At 36.8% G+C, this 19,122-nt stretch overlaps 1 protein-coding gene across 8 annotated transcripts in view; it reads left to right on the plus strand.

Annotated features, from left to right (window-relative positions):
• Positions 1-19,122, plus strand: part of ZZZ3 (zinc finger ZZ-type containing 3) — a 106,591-nt gene that overhangs the window by 20,692 nt on the left and 66,777 nt on the right. The window lies entirely within an intron of this gene.

The raw sequence follows: 19,122 nt of genomic DNA on the forward strand, positions 1-19,122 counted from the left end.
GTGAGATCATGACCTGAGTTGAAATCAAAAGTCAGATGCTTAACCAACTGAGCTACCCAGGCACCCCAAATTGTGTTAATACTTCTGATCAGCATTGAGATAACTAACATTCCTATGTAACTTTCTAGTCAAGAAACATAGCTGGAACTAATGAAAATTTAAATATGGTTGATTCTCATTATTTGTTGATTCCATATTTATGAACTCACCTACTTGCTAAAATATTTATTTATTTATTTTTCCTAAAATTTATTTACAGCCCCAAAATGAATACTACTGGAACTTTATTTATAGTCACTCACAGACCTGTGCAGAGTGATGAAAAGAGTCATCCAAGGGACATGTTCCCACCTGAAGTTGATCAGGGTTATGCTCCGTCTGCTTTCACTTCTCATACTGTAAACTCTTTTTTTCAGTCTATTTAGTGCCACATCTTTCACATTTGTGTGTGGTATTTTTTTTGTTTGTTTTTTTGGATGTGAATGTGCTGTTTAACATGTCCCCCAGGGGTGCCTGGCTGACTCAGAGCATGTGACTCAATCTTGGAATTGTAAGTTTGAGCCCCATGTTGAATGTAGAGTTTACTTTAAAAAATAGAAATAAAATGACCCCTAAGTGTACTACTCGAAGTGCTGTCTAGTGTTCCCAAGTGCACTAGGTTGTGATGTGTTAGATAAGCTTCATTCAAGTATGAGGTATACTACTGTTGGCAGTGAGTTCAATGTGAGTTAATACATATTAAATAAGGTGCATTTATTTATTTAGTTAGTTAGGTAGCCTTCACACCCAGCAAGGAGCCCAGTATGGGGCTTGAACTCATGACTCTTGAGATCAAGACCTGAGCTGAGATCAAGAGTTGGATGCTTACCCGACTTAGCTACCCAGGCACCCCAAATAAGCTTTTTTTTTTTTTTTTTTTTAATTTTTATTTATTTTTGAGAGAGAGAAACAGAATCTGAAGCCGGTTTCAGGCTCTGAGCTGTCCGCATAGAGCCCAACGCAGGGCTCAGACTCACAAAGATCGTGACCTGAGCCTAAGTCAGAAGTTTAAACAACTGAGCTACCCAGGTGCCCCCACATAAGCTGTCTTTAAACAGAAACACATGTTAAACATGATTATATATCAACTGGCTGATGAAAATGTGACCAGAGGCTTGCAGGAACTTAACCTATAGGAAAAATGTTTCAGTATTGGCTAATTCAGTATTTGTGACAACTTTATAGAACAAACTAATATGAATAACAAGAATCAACTACTGTATAAGAGATTTGTTATACCAGTTCTTTTTATTATTATTATTATTATTATTATTTTAATTTTTCTTTATTTTTGAGAGGCAGAGAGAGACAGAGAGAGGGAGATACAGAATCTGAAGCAGGCTCCAGCCTCTGAGCAAGCTGTCAGCACAGAGCCCGACGCTGGGCCTGAACTCAGGAACAGTGAGATCATGACCTGAGCCGAAGTTGGATGCTCAACCAACTGAGCCATCCAGGCGCCCCTGTTATGCCAGTTCTATGTTTCTGAAATATTGAAACTGTCTTGGAAACTCCCTAATCTCCTCTATAGATTCTTAAAGGTGGTGGAGCATCCTCATAGAGGTGGATGAATATGCTGATGAAAATTTTTTGTCCTCTCAGAGAGAATGACGGTAAAAATGCTAGAACTTGGAGGAATTCCTATAGGTCTGGTAAGATTCAACTTGCTTGCAATTTGATATTCAGCCCTTGACATTGGTATCAAAAGATTCTAGAAGGGCTCTGTTCTGATAGAGGAATGGTAAAGTGTTCTAATTCCTTGTGAATCTTTGTCTCATCTTGATTATTTTATTTTCTCTTCACACTCTTTGTAGTCTTGTTTTTCTTGATTGTTTTGTTGACTAAGACTATTGAGAATTCTTAGGACAGATGGAGCCTGGCTTTTAGAAAGCATTACCTAATCATTATTACCTGTGACTGGGTTTTAAAAAAACTGCCATTAAACTGAATATCCTTAAAGATAAAAATCACTGAATAAAATTAATGTGAATTTAACTTTTTTCCTAAATTTATTTAATTAATTTAATTAATTTATTTTTTCATGGATATAATTTGTCAAATTGACTTACATACAACACACAGTGCTCATCCTAACAAGTACCCTCAATGCCCATCACCCATTTTCCCTTCTCCTCCACTCCCCCATCCACCCTCAGTTTGTTCTCTGTATTTAAGAGTCTCTTGTGGTTTGCCTGCCTCCCTCTTTGTAACTATTTTTCCCCCTTCCCTTTCCCCAGGGTCTTCTGTTAATTTTCTCAAGATCCACATATGAGTGAAAACATGTATCTGCTCTTCTCTGACTGACTTATTTCACTTAGCATAATACCTTCCAGTTCCATCCACATTGCTGCAAATGGCATGATTTCATTCTTTCTCATTGCCAAGTAGTATTCCTAACTTTCTCCCAAAATTTAACTAATTGACAAATTTATAACTACTCAACACAGCACTGCAAAAATTGAATTTAACATTATTAATGTAAGACTTGTTTTTCATATTTTAAAGCAAGCACTTAAGAATCATAATTATAAGCATTTTTTCTTTTTCAGTGTTTATTTAAAAGTTTTTAACATTTTTTCCATTTTTGAGAGACAGAGTGCTAGCGGGGGAGGGGCAGAGAAAGAGGGAGACACAGTATCTGAAGCAGGCTCCAGGCTCTGAGCTATCAGCACAGAGCCTGATGGGGGGGCTTGAGCCCATGAACCATGAGATCAGACCTGAGCTGAAGTCGGACGCTTAACTGACTGAGCCAACCAGGTGCCCCTATGAGCATTTTCAAAATGTTATATAGTTAGCTAGCTGTGAAAGGTAGCTTTAATGGGGAAAACTGCAAGTCAATAAAAATGGACATTTATTAAAGTGGAAGTTAATAGAGGGATCTTTTTTTAAAAAAAATTTTCTTAATGTTTATTTTTGAGAGAGACATAGAGTGTGAGTGGGGAAGGGGCAGAGAGAGAGGGAGACAACAGAATGTGAAGCAGGTTCCAGGCTCTGAGCTGTCAGCACAGAGCCTGGTATGGAACTTGAACCCATAAATGGTGAGATCATGACCTCAGGACACTCAACAGACTGAGCTACCCAGGTGCCCCAAAGATAAGAGAAGGATCTTTACATCAGACATTTCATATAGGTCTTGTTGAATTAGTAATACATACTTAGATTGCAAATGTCCATTAAAAATGAATAGTCATGTAGAGCTGAGATTATGTCTTAATGATGGTAAATGCACAGTACATAATACGTGCTCAATTAATGCTATCCTGAAATGAATCAGTCTAAGAATCTAAGTGGTCTGAGAATTATTTCTAAGCTCTCCAGTTCTAAGAATAACCAGGCTAATTTGGACCTCAGAATGCTATGTAGATACTTTCTCATCTCATTTCTTCTAAATCATCAGTCAACTAAGGGAATTTTTTTTGACTTGTGAAATTAGAAAGTTCAGGTTGTTTATCTGGCTTCAGGCAAAACTAAATCAGAGTATTTAAATGATGTCCTTTCAGGGCTTTTTTCCTTCTCTTGCTTGCCACTGACAGTTTCAGCCTTAAATTTTTCTACTCTAGAGAGAATCCTATCTGTTTGGCTGTCTTCTCATTAGCCCTAGACCAGATCTCATGGAAGAACTATGATTGGTGATGCTTGTGTCATATACTGTGTGTGTGTGTGTATGTGTATGTGTATGTACTGTGTATGTTGTGTACCTACAGGTATACATGTAGGTGGGCTCAGCCATGCTTCAATTAAGTGTATCATCACACATTTTTCACATTTATTTTATCGGTTCTGCAACTCATAAAAATGGAAACATACAGTATGCATTCCTTTGTGTCTCTTTGGCGAAACAGTATGCTTATGAGCTTTATATTGTTGTATGAACTTCCAGTTTGTTTATTTCATTGCTGTGTATATACAAATTATATATCTATTGTTGATGGGCATTTGAGTGGTCACAAATAATGCTGCTATGAACATTCTTGTACATGTCTTCAGATGTGCATATGCATGCATTTTTCTCCACGTATATGTATTTCTTTTTTTAAAGTTTATTTTGAGAGAGAGAGAGGGAGGGGCATAGATGGAGAGGGAGAATCCCAAGCAGGCTCCACGCTGTCAGAGCAGAGCCTGATGTGGGACTGTATCCCACGAACTATGAGATCATGACCTGAGCTGAAACTAGGAGTGAGACACTTAACACCCTGAGCCATCCAAGTGCTCCCATGTGTATGTATTTCTATTGGGTATATACCTAGGATTGAAATGGTTGGGTCAGACAGTGTGTATTTATTAAGCTGTAGATGTTGCCAAACGGTTTTCCAAAGTGGTTGCATCAATTTACAGTAGCATATCAGAGTTCTGGTTGTTCCACATTCTTGTCAATACTTGGTTTTGTCTTTTTTTAAAAATCTTGATCACTGTGATTTTGATTTCTGTTTCCTTGATGACTAATAAAGTAGAATGTTATTTCATGTTGATTGGCTAATTGAATCTCTTTTGTGTGTGTGAAATGCCTGGTCAAGGCAATACTCCATTTAAAAAATATTAGGTTGTGGGGCGCCTGGGTGGCTCGGTTGGTTAAGCATCCAACTTCGGCTCAGGTCATGATCTCGTGGTCCGTGAGTTCGAGCCCCGCGTCGGGCTCTGTGCTGATAGCTCAGAGCCTGGAACCTGTTTCAGATTCTGTGTCTCCCTCTCTCTGACCCTCCCCCGTTCATGCTCTGTCTCTCTCTGTCTCAAAAATAAAATTAGAAAAACGTTAAAAAAAAATTAAAAAAAAATATTAGGTTGTCTAATTCCTATTGGTGTATAGGAATTTTAAAAATATATTTTGGTCACGAATCCTTTCTTTGATCAAAATATGCGCTGCAAATATTTTTTCTCACTCTGGGGGTTACCTTTACATCCTCTTAATGGTGTATTTATTTATTTTTCGTTTTGAGAGAGAGAGAGAGAGAGAGAGAGCGAGAGCGAGCATGAGCAGGGGAGGGGCAGAGAAAGAGGGAGACACAGAATCTGAGCGGGCTCCAAGCTGTGAGCTGTCAGCACAGAGCCCAATGTGAGGCTTGAACTCAAAAACCGAGATCGTGACCTGAGCCAAAGTCTGCTGCCTAACCGACTGAGCCACCCAGGTGCCCCTCTTAATGGTGTCTTTTGCTGAACAGAGGTTCTGAATTAAAATATCCAATTGATACATTTTTTTCAAATACTATTTTTTGGGAATGGTTTACGAAAATCTTTGCCTACTTCAAGATCATCAAGGATGTTTTATTTTTTTTTGCTAAAAAGTAAAATTTTGGTAGGTGCTTGGGTAGCTCAGTCAGTTAAGCGTCAGGCTCTTAATTTCGGAACAGGTCATGATCTCATGGTTTATGGGACCCAGCCCTGTGTCAAGCCCTGCACTGACAGCACGGAGCCTGCTTGGGATTCTCTCTTTCACTTTGTCTCTCTAATAAACATTTAAAGTAAAGTTTTTTACTCTGCACATTTAGATCCATTGTGTGAATTGATTTTTATGTGTGGCATGAGGTAGTCAAAACATGTTATTCCATATGGATATCCAGTTGACCCATTATAATCTGTTGAAATAACTTCTTTCTCCACTGTACTGTAGTTTCACCTTTGTCATAAGTCAGATGGCCATATTTGCTCATACCTCTGTTAGTTAAAGGTAAAAAGATGAGGAGGGGCACCTGGGTGGCTCACCTCAGGTTGTGATCTCCAGATCCTGAGATCAAGCCCTGCATAGGGCTCTGTGCTGAGTGTGAAGCCTTCTTGGGATTCTCTGTCTCCCTCTCTCTGTCCTTCCCCGGCACTCGCTCTCTCTCTCTCTCTCTCTCTCTCCCTCTCTCCCTCTCTCCCTCTCTCCCTCTCTCTCTCCCTCTCAAAATAATTAAATAAACTTTAAAATATTACTAAAATAAAGGTAGACTTGTTCCTTTTAAACATTTAAAAATATTGTGATGACTAAAATTCAAAGTAAAGATAATTCCAGAAGAAAAAATTTTGATCTTAAAAAATCTTTGCCCACGTTGTGTCAGTATTATATATTTAATAATAACTGTTTAATTACTTGCTTTTTGTAAGTTTTCTATTCTAGGAGATAAATAAATACAGTGATGGGTACTTTCGGTATCAAGCCTTAGGCACTGCCAGTGTTTAGGCCTCACACCTCTCCATAGATGGATATCTTTTCCTTCTTTTAATTTTTTTTTTTTCAACGTTTTTTATTTATTTTTGGGACAGAGAGAGACAGAGCATGAACGGGGGAGGGGCAGAGAGAGAGGGAGACACAGAATCGGAAACAGGCTCCAGGCTCCGAGCCATCAGCCCAGAGCCTGAAGCGGGGCTCGAACTCACGGACCGCGAGATCGTGACCTGGCTGAAGTCGGACGCTTAACCGACTGCGCCACCCAGGCGCCCCGGATATCTTTTCCTTCTTAAAAAAATTTTTTTTAATCTTTATTTAGTTTTGAGAGAGAGAGAGTGTGGAGGAGGGGCAGAGAGAGAGGGAGTCACAGATCCAGAGGAGGCTCCTGGGTCTGAGCTGTCTGCACAGAGCCCAACACGGGGCTCAAACTCATGAACAGTGAGATCATGACCTGAGCCGAAGTCAGAGGCTTAACTGACTGAGCCACCAGGCCACCCACTTTTCCCTCTTTATCAACACAGAGAGGGAATGACTTGGTAGGAGAGACTGAATGACTTACAGAGAAGTATAAAACTCTTCTCTAGTTCTGTGTTAAATAATGTGATTCATCAAGCAAGAAACCTACAGAAAACAGTAATAGATCTGTCAAGATATCTTCTTTTGATTAGCACGGGGTTCTCACATATTTTGTAGAAGTATTCTAAAGTTGTTATGGATATTCTCAAGTAAATCTTAACTTCTGGAAAACATACTGTTAACTGCCATTTGGAGGAAGTATTAGCTTAAGGTCATGTATCATTTGTTTTCTAGACATAACCTATCTTATTTTCTCCTGGAAGAAGTTCTTTTTTCACAGTTTTATCATAGTGCAGAGAGCTAACAGAATCTCATGGATTGAACCCTGGTTTAAGCAGTAAGACCTAGGTTCCAGTTCTGACTCCATTAATTGTGTGATCATAGGTGTTCCTTGAGTTTGTTGCCACATATAGGAAATGAAGATGATGCCTAGCCTACTTTTGAAGTTATTGTGAAAGTATAATGAGAAAGTTCTTTTGTTATTGTAAAACACGGTATCAGTAGAGTGGTTAAGACTGTTCTGCCACTTGATTAGCTGCGTAATGTTGGGTGAAGTATTTAACTTTTAAGCCTCAGTTTTCTCATCTGTAAAATGGTAATAATGATAGTACTTGCTTCCATAGGTTTTTGAGAGTTTTAAATGAGGTAATGCAAATAAAGTATAGTGCCTGGCCTAGTGGACATAATAAATGTTAACAATTACAGTTATATACATTTACTGGTTATGCACTATATGTTGCGGGTACTTTATATAAATTCTTTTATTTAATTCTCAGGACAGTTCTGTGTGGTTGGAATGCTTTTTTCCCATTTCACAGATGAGGACTGAATATCATAGGTTAATCACTCAAGGTAACCAGTAAGTTGTTTAGTTGGATGGGAATCTAAAACTTGTGTCTTTTTCCCTCAGTATACCAGGTTGCCTTTCATGTATATGCTGTAGGTGCATCAACACTATATAGACAGATCACCTTTGATTCACGTTTACAGAGTTTTTCGAAGACTGAGTTTTGTGGATAATCCACTGTTTTCACGAATCTTTCCCAGTCTTCCTAGGTTTCTTTAATTTGCTCAATAGGCCAGAACTGCTGCTACAAAAATAAACATGCTTTGTTGATATATAATTAAGAACAGTTAATGGTTTGTTTACAAACCACTAGACTCCTTGAGTCTGGCTGTGTTAGCTATTACAGAGTGACTTTAGATTGCACCTCTCGAAAGGGAAAAATACTCTGAATTTATTATTTGTAAGAAGCTTACTTTAAGGTGAAGTGCAGAACTGTAATGACTTTATAGCTGAGAGAAAAAAGGTCATAAGATCCAGAAATGAACAAGTACCTAGCCTTAAGTATTTCTGGGTGAAGTTTCTTGATGTTGAGTCTGAGAAAGTAAGAAATAGTCATTATATTCAAAGGAAATCTGGAGTACTATACTGAGATTTTCTCCCCCCCCCTTTTTTAAAATGAAGTCCATTTTTTGAACTTGGAAAACTAGTAAGAGACCTTTAAATTGTTCTTAGTCAAGGTATCTCCTATATAATTTCCTTTCACAGTTATCAAATGGGTACCGTTGAAATGAACTCTTTCACTTGTTGCTATACACACACACACACACACACACACACACACAAAGTCTTTTTAGAGAAAGCGTTTCATTTTAGTTTATTTTTAATTTTTATTTATTTTTTAATGTTTATTTTTGAGAGAGAAGAGTGCAAGTGGTGGAGGGGCACAGAGAGGGGGACAGAGGATTAGAAGCAGGCTCTGTGCTGACAGCAGAGAGCCCAGTGAGGGGCTCCCACTCATGAACTATGAGATCATGACCTGAGCCAAAGTTGGATGCTTAACTTACCAAGCCACCCAGGCACCCCTATGTGTTTATTTAAAATCCATTAAAAAAATTTTTTTTTCGCGTTTATTTATTTTTGAGAGACAGAGACAGAGCACGAGCAGGGGAGGGGCAGAGAGAGAGGGAGACAGAGAATCTGAAGCAGGCTCCAGGCTCTGACCTGTCAGCACAGAACCTGACACGGGGCTCAAATTCACAAACTGTGAGATCATGACCTGAGCTGAAGTTAGTTGGATGCTTAACCAACTGAGCCGCCCAGGCGCCCCTTAAAATCCATTTTTATTTTTTTATTTTTTATTTATTTATTTATTTTAAATATTTAACGTTTATTTATTTTTGAGACAGAGAGAGACAGAGCATGAATGGGGGAGGGGCAGAGAGAGAGAGAGACACACACAGAATCGGAAGCAGGCTCCAGGCTCTGAGCCTTCAGCCCAGAGCCCGACGCAGGGCTCAAACTCACGGACCGCGAGATCGTGACCTGAGCTGAAGTCGGACGCTTAACCGACTGAGCCATCCAGGCGCCCCTTAAAATCCATTTTTAAAAGACAGTTTTCATGTAAATGTTTGTGTATTTGGGACTAAAAGATTTTCTATTGACAAGTCATCTGTGAAGTTGAATTTATAAATTAATGGGAAAATAATATAGCATTTATGAATTTTATCAACACCTGGGAATTTATCTTCTATGTGGAGTTAGACACAGGTGTTTATGAAAAATAATTTGTTGTGTGTTTGTAGTTCACAGGAACACTGTCTTTCAAACTTTAATTCTTCTAACTTTATTGTTTTTGTTGTATGTGGGTATAATCCATATAAATTCTTTACTTTAGACTTTGACTTTTTTGCCTAGCCTCAATTAAAATATTAAAAGAAAATTTTTTTAATGTTTATTTATTTTTGAGAGAAATAGAGTGCAAGCAGGGGCAGAGCAGAGAGAGGGAGAAACAAACTGAACCAAACTCCAGGTTCTGAGCTGTCAGTACAGAGCCCGACTGTACTGGGGCTCAAACTAACTAACTGTGCGATATGACCTGAGCTGAAGTTGGATGCTTAACCAACTGAGCCACCCAGGCACCCCATCTCTCTTTTCCTTTCTTTCCTTTTTCAGGACTGTATGGTTAAGCATCCCACTCTTGATTTTGGCTCAGGTCACAATCCCATGGTTCGTGGGATTGAGCCCCGTGTCAGACTCTGTGCTGGCATCACGGAGCCTGCTTGGAATTCTCTCTCTCTGTCTCTCTTTCTCTCTTTCTCTCTCTCCCCCCTCCCCATTTCTCTACTCCTCACCCGCTCCTGCTATCTCTTTCTCTCAAAATAAATAAATAAACTTAAAAAAAAAAAAAAAAAGAAGAAGCTAAGGTTTTAACCTGTATTCCTGAAAAGGTGTTTTTATTTTTTAGGTATATTTTGGAATAACTATATTGACGAGTAATTTACTGCACGATAATTTAAAATATGCAATTTGATATGTTTTCATATATGTATATATTGTGCAGCCATCACCACAATCAAGGCAATGAACATAGCCATCTCTCCTCAAAGTTTCTTCTTGCCTTTTTGTAATCTCTTCCTCTTGTTTTTCCTCCCCACCCTTACTTGACCCAGGCAACCACAGTGATCCATCCTCTTTTTGTCACTATAGGTGTGGAGGTGGATTGTTGTCAAATGCCTTTTTCTGTATTTGCATTGGAGATCTTACGGTTTTCTTTTTTAGTCTGTTAATAGAGTGAACTATATTGAATCAACCATATATACATATAAACCACTCTTATGTTTTGGAGCTAAACATCATTTGATCGTGATGTATTATCCTTTCATACAGGCCTACCTCAGCGAACACTTCAATAAAGTAAATATCTCAATAAAGCAAGTCAAATGAATTTTTTGTTTTCCATTGTATATAAAAGTTATATTTATACTATACTGTAGTATATTAATTGTGTAATGGCATTATGTCTACAAAAACAATGTATATGCCTTAATTTAAAAATGCTTTGTTAAAAAATGCTACCCATTACCTGAGCTTTCAGTGAGTGATAATCACTTATTACACATCATTCTAACATAGAATGTAATAAAAAAGTTGGAAATACTGGGAGAATTACCAAAATATGACACAGAGACAGAAAATGAGCAAATGCTGTTGGGAAAATGGCACCAATAAATTTGTTTGAGTCAGAGTGGCTACATACCTTCAATTTGTAAAAATGTAGTATCTACATAGCACAGTAAAGCCAAGTGCAGTACTATGAGATATGCCTGTGTGTTGTTGGAATCAAAAAAATTTGTTTAGAATTTTGCATCTGTGTTCGTGAGGAGTATGCGTTTATAGTTTTGTTTTCTTGTGTTGTTTGTGTCTGGCTTTGATATCAGAGTAATGCTGGCCTCATAGAATGAGTTGAGAAAGTATTCTTGTTCAATTTTCTTGAAGAGTTTCAGTAGATTGGTATTTCTTCCTTAAATGCGTAATATGTAGTATAGTCAGAATTCACCAGTGAAGCCCCCAAGGCCTTGTGTTTTACTTGTTAGTAAGTTTTTAACTGCAGTTTCTTTAGATATATTTAATGTATCCATTTCTCTTTGGGTGAGCTTTGGAAGTTTCTGAACTTTCAAGGAATTTGTCCATTTCATCTAACTTATTTACTTTGTTGACATGAAGTGATTTATAATCTCTTTTAAAAATTGATATGGCATAAAAATTGAGATATAATAAAATCCACCCTTATTTTAAAGTGTACAATTCAGTGATTTTTAGTATATTCACAAAGTTGTGCAACCATTACCAGTATCTAATTGCAGAATACTTTTTTATTTTTAATGTTTGTTTTTGAGAGAGAGGGCACAAGCAGGGGTAGGGGTAGAGAGAGAGAGGGAGACATAGAATTCAAAGCAGGCTCTAGGCTCTAGGCTCTGAGATGTTAGCACAGAGTCTGACATGGGCTTGAACCCATGAACTGTGATATCATGACCTGAGCCGAAGTCAGATACTTAACCAACTGAGCCACCCAGGCGCCCCCAGAATACTTTTATCACTCTAAAAAGAAATGGCTACCTGGGTGGCTCAGTCGGTTAGGCATCAGCGTTCACCCAAAGTGATGATCTTGCCGGTCCTGAGTTCGAGCCTTGCGTAAGCCTCTGTGCTGACAGCTCAGAGCCTAGAGCCTGCTTCAGACTCTCTGTCTCCCTCTCTCTCTCTCTCTGCTCCTCCCCCACTCACACTCTGTGTCTTTCTCTTTAAAATAAATAAACATTAAAAAAAAATAAAAAGAAACATTATACCCATTAGCAATCACTTTCAACCATTTCCTCCCACCTCCAGTCTCTGCAGAGTCACTAATCTCCTTTTTGTCTCTATGAATTTGTCTGTTCTAGATGTTTTATATCCGTGGAATCATACAGTATGAGACCTTTTGTGACTGCCTTTTTTTGCTTAGCATAATAATGTTTTTACGATTTATCCATGTGATAGCATGTATCAGCACCTCACCCCTTTTTATGGCTGAAAAATATGCCGTTGTAGACTAAATTTTTTTTTTATCATTCAACAGTTTATGGACATTTCAGTTACTTCCACTTTTTGCCTATTATGAGTAATGCTGCTGTGAACATTTGGGAACAAGTTTTTGTGTGAAACCTGTATCCTTTTTCTTGCCTTTGTATCCAGGAGTGTAATTCCTGGGTCGTAGGGTAATTCTATGTTTAACTTACTGAGGAACTGCCGAACTTTTCCAAAGCAGCTAGCTGCACCATTTTGTATTCCCGCTACCAGTTTTATGTTATGCCACATTCTTGCCAACACTTGTGTTATCCATCTTTTTATTACCTTTATTTTAATGGGTATGAAGTGGTATCTCATTGTGGTTCTTACTTGTATTTCCCTGATGGCTACTGATGTTCAGCATCTTTTTATGTTCTTATTGGCTATTTGTACATCTTCTTTGCAGAAATACCTGTTCAAGTCCATTGCCAATTTTTAAATTAGATTGTCTTTTCGTTATGTTGTAAAGGTAGAATTTTATAGACCAGTGATTTGCAAATACTTTTTTCTCATCGTTTGGGTTGTCTTTTCATGATCTTGATGGAGTTCTTAGAAGCATAAAATGGTTTGATTTTGAGGATTCTAGCTTATCTGTATTTTTTTTTACTTTTGATTTTAAATTTTTAATTGTAGAATATACATAACATAAAATCGACCATTTTAATCATTTAAAAAAAACGTTTATTTATTTATTTTGAGAGAGCGTGATCAGGGGAGGGGCAGAGGTGAGAATCCCAAGCAGGCTTTTCACTATCAGAGCAGAGCCTGATGCAGGGCTCAACCTCATGTACTGTGAGATCATGACCTGAGTCAAAATCAAGAGTCAGATGCCCGACTGAGTCACCAGAGGCACTCTTAACCATTTTTGAGTGTACAGTTTAGTGGCATTAAGTATATTCATGTTGTTGGACAAGCCATTACCACCATTAATCTCCAGAACTTTTTTCATTTTGCAAACTATAACTCTGTACCCATTACACAATAACTCCAGTTTCCCCCTTTTCCTAGTCCCTGGTAACCACCATTCTGTTTTCTCTCTCTATGAATTTGACTACTCGAGGCACCTCATTTATAGGTAGAATCATACAGTATTTGTTCTGGGTTGCTTTATGCTTTTACTGTCAAATGTAAAAAAACTTTTATCCAGGGTCATAAGATTTATACCTATGTTTTCTTCTAAGAATGTTATTTTGGCTTCTACATATAGGTCTTTGATTCTTTTCGAGTTAATTTTTATGTATCACATAAAGTAGAGGTCTAACTTCTTTTGCATGTGGATATCCAGTTGTTTCAGCACCATTTGTTGGAACGATTATTCTTTACCCATTGATTTGTCTTGGTACCCTTGTTAAAATAAATATCTTTTAAGTATAGAATCTATAGTAATATTACTAATTTCTTATCTAAAAATTGGTGATTTGTATTTATTTTTACCTAGTCAGTCTGGCTAGAGATTTATTAGATTTGTTGATTTTTCTTAAAGAACCAGCTTTTGGTGGGGCGGTGGGGTTCCTGACTGGCTCAGTTGGTAGAGCATGTGACTCTTGTTTTCAGGGTTGTGAGTTCAAGCTCCATGTTGAGTGTAGAGCCTACTTTAAAAAACAAAACAAAATTAAAAAAAAAAAAACTCCGTTTCTTGAAAAAGAAAAAACAAAGGACCACCTTTTGATGTATAAATTTTTCTGCTTTCTTTTGTTGGTTATTATTTATTTATTTATTTATTTTTGCCTTTTCTTTATTATTTCTTGTTTTTATATGATTATATTTTCTTTTTCCAGTTTCTTAAGGCAGAGGCTTGATGTCATTGAGTTGAGACCTTTTGTCTTTACTAATGTATGCTTACTGCTGTAAATTGTCCTGTAAGTACTGCTTTTGCTGTATCTAACAGATTCTATTTTTTTATTTTTTTAATGTTTGTTTATTTTTAAAGGAGAGAGACAGCAAGCATGAGTAGGGAAAGAGTAGAGAGAGCAGGAGATACAGAATCCGAAGCAGGCTCCAGGCTCTGAGCTGTCAGCACAGAGCCTGACGCAGGGCTTGAACTCACAAACTGTGAGATCATGACCTGAGCCGAAGTCGGATGCTCAACCAACTGAGCCACCCAGGCGTCCCCTCACAGATTTTAATATGTTGTAGTTTTGTTTTCATTTAGTTCTATAATTCTCTAATTACTCTTTTGACTTTTTTTTCTTTGACTTTTATGGGTTATTTGAGATATTTGGGGATTTTTGAGATATGTTTTTATTACTCATTTCTAATTTAATTCCTTTGTAGTCAAATTATGTGTTTTGAATCCTATAAAATTTATTATTCTTTCCAAATAACTTTTTTCAAATAATTTAAAACTACTTTTAAACTGTTTTTAGACTATTTACAATTGAAGGGTTACTATAAAGTGACTCTTGATATAGGTAAGTTTAAACCTGCTACTTCCTTCCTATTTGTGTTTTGTTTCTTCTACATGTTCTTTATTCCCTTTTTCCTTTTGTTCTGCCGTATTTTGGATTTTTAAAAAATTATTTTATTTCCTTTGTTGGCCTATTAACTATCACATGTGTTTCATTTTGTTTTTCTTTTATTTATTTTTTTCGAAGTTTATTTATTTTGAGAGACCGAGAGTGCAGGCAGGGAAGGGGCAGAGAGAGGGAGAGGGAAAATTCCAAGTAGTCTCTGTGCTGTGGCACAGTGCCTGACACGGGCTCTATCCAATGAACTGTGAAATCATGGCCTAAGCGAAAATCAAGAGTTGGACGCTTGACTGAGACACCCAGGTGCCCAGTTTCTGTTTTTTTTTTTTTTTAAATGGTTGCTTTAAGTTTTATAGTATACATCTTTAATTTATCACATGCATCTTGACATGTGGTATTATACCACTTCACATGTAGTATTAGAGTCTCTTGGGTCTTGTGCTACTACAGTTTACTTCCATTTATGTTCTAAATTTCGCAATGTATTGGTATCATTTTTGGTTGAAACAGTCAATTTTCTTTTAAAGAGATTTAAAAACTAAGGGGAAAAATCTTTATATTTAGTCTCATTTACCATTTCTTGTGCTTTTCATTCCTTTGGATAGATCCAGACTGCCACCTATTACCTTTTTCCTTCTGTAACTTCCTTTAACATTTCCTATAGTGCGTGTCTGTTGGTGATGGATTCTTTTTAACATTTACAATTTGAGATCATCTTTACTTCATCTTAGTTTTTGAAAGATATTTTCTCTGACAGTTGAATTCTTAGTTGATAGTTTTTTTCAATACTTTAAAGATTAAATTTTACCTCTTTAACCTCTTTGATCTTTAGGTTTATAATTTCCGTGAGATTTGTAAAGTTTTGGGACATTATTTTTTCAGACTCTTTCCTACTTCTTTTGGGTGCTCCACTTATCCATATACTGAGATGCTTGATATCCTACAGCTTATTTATGCTTTTTTTTCAGTCTTGTGTTCCTGTTTTGTATAGTGTCTGTTGCTAGGTCTTCCTGTTCATTGACATTTTCTTTGCAGTGTCTAATCTGCTGTTATTCCCAAACAGCATTTTTTATTACTAGAACAATCAAATTTTTATTTTTTTATTAAAAAAAAGTGTATTTACTTATTTTGAGAGACAGAGTGTGTACATGTGTGCCAGCCAGGGAAGGGGAGAGAGAGAATCTCAAACAAGCTCCATGCTGTCAGCATGGAGTCCGACATGGGGCTTGATCTGACAAACCACAAGATCATGACCTGAGCAGAAAATAAGAGTCAGCTGTTCACCTGACCACTCAACCAACTGAGCCGCCCAGGCACCCCTTCATCTGCTTTTTTGAATGTATGAACTACGTTTATGATAAGTGATTTAATGTTCTTGTCTGGTAAATCTATCATGTATGGATCATTTTCTGTTGATTGATTTTTGGCATTATGAGTGGTATTTTCCTTCTTTGCATGTCTTCTAATTTTTTTTTAATGTTTATTTTGAGAGAGAGAGGGTGTGCATGAGTGTGAGCAGGAGAGGGGGAAGAGAGAATTCCAAGCAGGCTCCACATTGACAGTGCATAGCCTGACACAGGTCTCGAACTCATGAACTAACTGTGAGATGATGACCTGAGCTGAGATCAAGAGTCGGATTCTTAACCGAGTGAACTACCTTCCTAGGTGCTACCCCTCCCCCCTTTTTAAGATTTTATTTTTAAGTAATCTTTATACCCCAGATGGGGCTTGAACCCACAACCCCAAGATCAAGGTCCAGAAATTCCTTAGGTGTTTGAAAACCAATAAGCTAAAGCACTTCACAGGCGTAATCTCTTCTGAACTTCACAGTAAGCCTGAGAAATACACTACTCCTGTTTTATAGATGAGGAAATGAAGCAAAGAAGAGTGAAGTGGCTTACTCATGGTCCGATAGTTGTTAGTTATATTTGATGATAAGGAATCATGTTTCTGTCTCCTATCAAACCTGATGCTTCTGTTACCTCTCTGTTGACTATGAAATAGGCTTATCTCTAAAGTCTGTTAAACATACCCAAAAACACTGAATCTGTGGTTCCAAACAACTTAGGGATCCAGAAAAGTGTGCTTTTCTTTGTTTATACTTTGCACCAAATATTCGATTTAGCTCTCTATAGCAACTGACTGTGATAAGCTAAATTGTCTAGCAAAGGTGTTTCTGTCCCAGACCATTATCTTAATCCTTTGAATGTCCTTGTTTGTTTCTTTTAAAATCATTTAAAGATCTGGAATAGTGCACAATTTAATATTTTCATTTATAACAACTGAAGAATTTAATATTTTCATTTATAACAACTGTACTAATATGAGTCCATAGTGTAACTTCTGTTTTGAATTTTTTCCAAGTTTTATAAAACTAAAAAATATTTTCAGTGTCTTATAATTTAGGTTGCATTTAGCTCTCAGACTTCACGGTTTTGTAGTAAGTTGTGTAGCTTATAACTTTGTTTAATCAGAACTGGTAATATTTGCTAGTGAGATTTTCTGTAGTCTTTTGAAGTGATTTCATATGTGCCATGAATCTTAGATCCTGCAATCTATTTAACACAGTAGTACCAGTGTTAGACTACAAATACTAGGAAAAGTAATTCTTTTCAGTCAAGATTGGTTTTGGATTTACTTTTGGAATTCTTGAATAGTCAATTGATTTTATTAGTATGTGAAAACAAGCAAAGCTCTGTAGCCAGGAATAAATAAGAAGGCCTTAGGAATAGGATTTAAATGGTTTGTTTTCCATTTTGGATGCTTTTAAAAGACAAAATAGCTAAGTTTTTCAAACTTCTGGAAGTTACTATAGTTAAATAATTCAAACAAAAAATGGTCACAAATCAAACTAGTTTATCTGCTACATTTGAAATGCTATAGTGAATGAGAGAATGCAATGTAGGGAATATAAGAAGTTTGGCTAATTTAATTTGCTTGTTATAAAAGACTTCATAGCAACTTTTAAATTTGGGAATACTTGGATCTGTGTTAATTTTTTTTATGACATTGTTTATCATTTGTAAACAAATGAATAAACTCGTTTTAAGTGCTTGATATCAGTTTCTTAATCACTATTTACTCTTTCTCTGTTTTCATTGAAACATAATTGATATAACATATTAATTTCTACTCTATTGTAATGAAACTTTTTACTGATAAGATCTGGCAGGTTGACAGATCAATTTTATCCATAAAACAGGTATAAGGCTATCTGCATTTTCTGTATAGATTAAAAAAAAATTTTTTTTTAATGTTTATTTTTGAGAGCTAGAGAGAGCACAAGTTGGGGAGGGGCAGAGAGAGAGGGAGACACAGAATCCGAAGCAGGCTCCAGGCTCTGAGCTGTCAGCACAGAGCCTGATGAGGGGCTGGAACTCACAGACCACGAGATGGTGACCTGAGTCAAAGTCGGACACTTTTAGCCGACTGAGCCACCCAGGTGCCCGTCTGTGTAGATTTTTGCTCTTTCTTTTTATTACATAAGAATTTGGAATGGCACACAATGGTAAATCATTTAAGAATGATATTCATAGGTTTATTTCTATGATATATATGAGTGAGTTTTTTGTAGCTCATGTTTTTCTTTTAATAAACTGGTTGAAATGATTTAAAGTTTTACATAATGCTTTTTGTCATGATTATAAACACATTGGTGTGTTTCTCAGAGTTGTAATCTATAAGTCTTATGTTTTTAAGAAGCTTACTTTTAGGGAATGTTTGGATAGCTTCATCTTGATTTATTTCTTCACTTATTTTGTCACGTGTATTTTCTATTTACTTCCAAAATAATGTTCACAAACTATTCATAGACGGATAATCTAAACAAGACAAAATCATTACTTTAGAGGATATGGAATGTTTTAAAGTCACATTTAAGAGAAAGTCATGATCTTTTTTACTGCATTCTTTAAAAATATTTTTTTTTAATGTTTATGTATTTTTGAGAGAGAGAGCGTGCACATGAGCCGGTGGGGGCTGGGGGGCGGGGTGCAGAGAGAGAGGGAGACACAGAATCCAAAGCAGGCTCCAGGCTTCAAGCTGTCAGCACAGAGTCCAATTAAGGGCTCTAACCCACAAACTGTGAGATCATGACTTGAGCCAAGTCGAATGCTTAACCAACTCAGCCACCTAGGTGCCCCTATTCCCTAATACTATTATAAAACACATATGAAAAATTCTTTTGTATTAATCCCTGAGCAAATTATAGGCTTCTGGGAAATGAGGTATGTCTTCATTAGTAGTCAGAAAAGGAATCTAAGGAGCTCTTAAATTTGTAAGAATTTTAATTTAGAATTAGATTTTGAAATGTTTTATGTGGGTACTCTGAGAAGCATTTGTAAGATTGTTAGCAACTCATCTTAGCCTATTGAAGATAACACATATTTTGTAGGCTAATATGAGGAATTATTTGTGAAATTGATAGAAAATGCAGTGTGTTGTCTGTTTGGAAATACCGTTTTTGTCCACAAATCTGTAAACAGTAACACATCCATAGTGACTATATTGTG

Source organism: Panthera uncia (genome assembly GCF_023721935.1).
Source record: "Panthera uncia isolate 11264 chromosome C1 unlocalized genomic scaffold, Puncia_PCG_1.0 HiC_scaffold_4, whole genome shotgun sequence".
Lineage (NCBI taxonomy): Eukaryota > Metazoa > Chordata > Mammalia > Carnivora > Felidae > Panthera > Panthera uncia.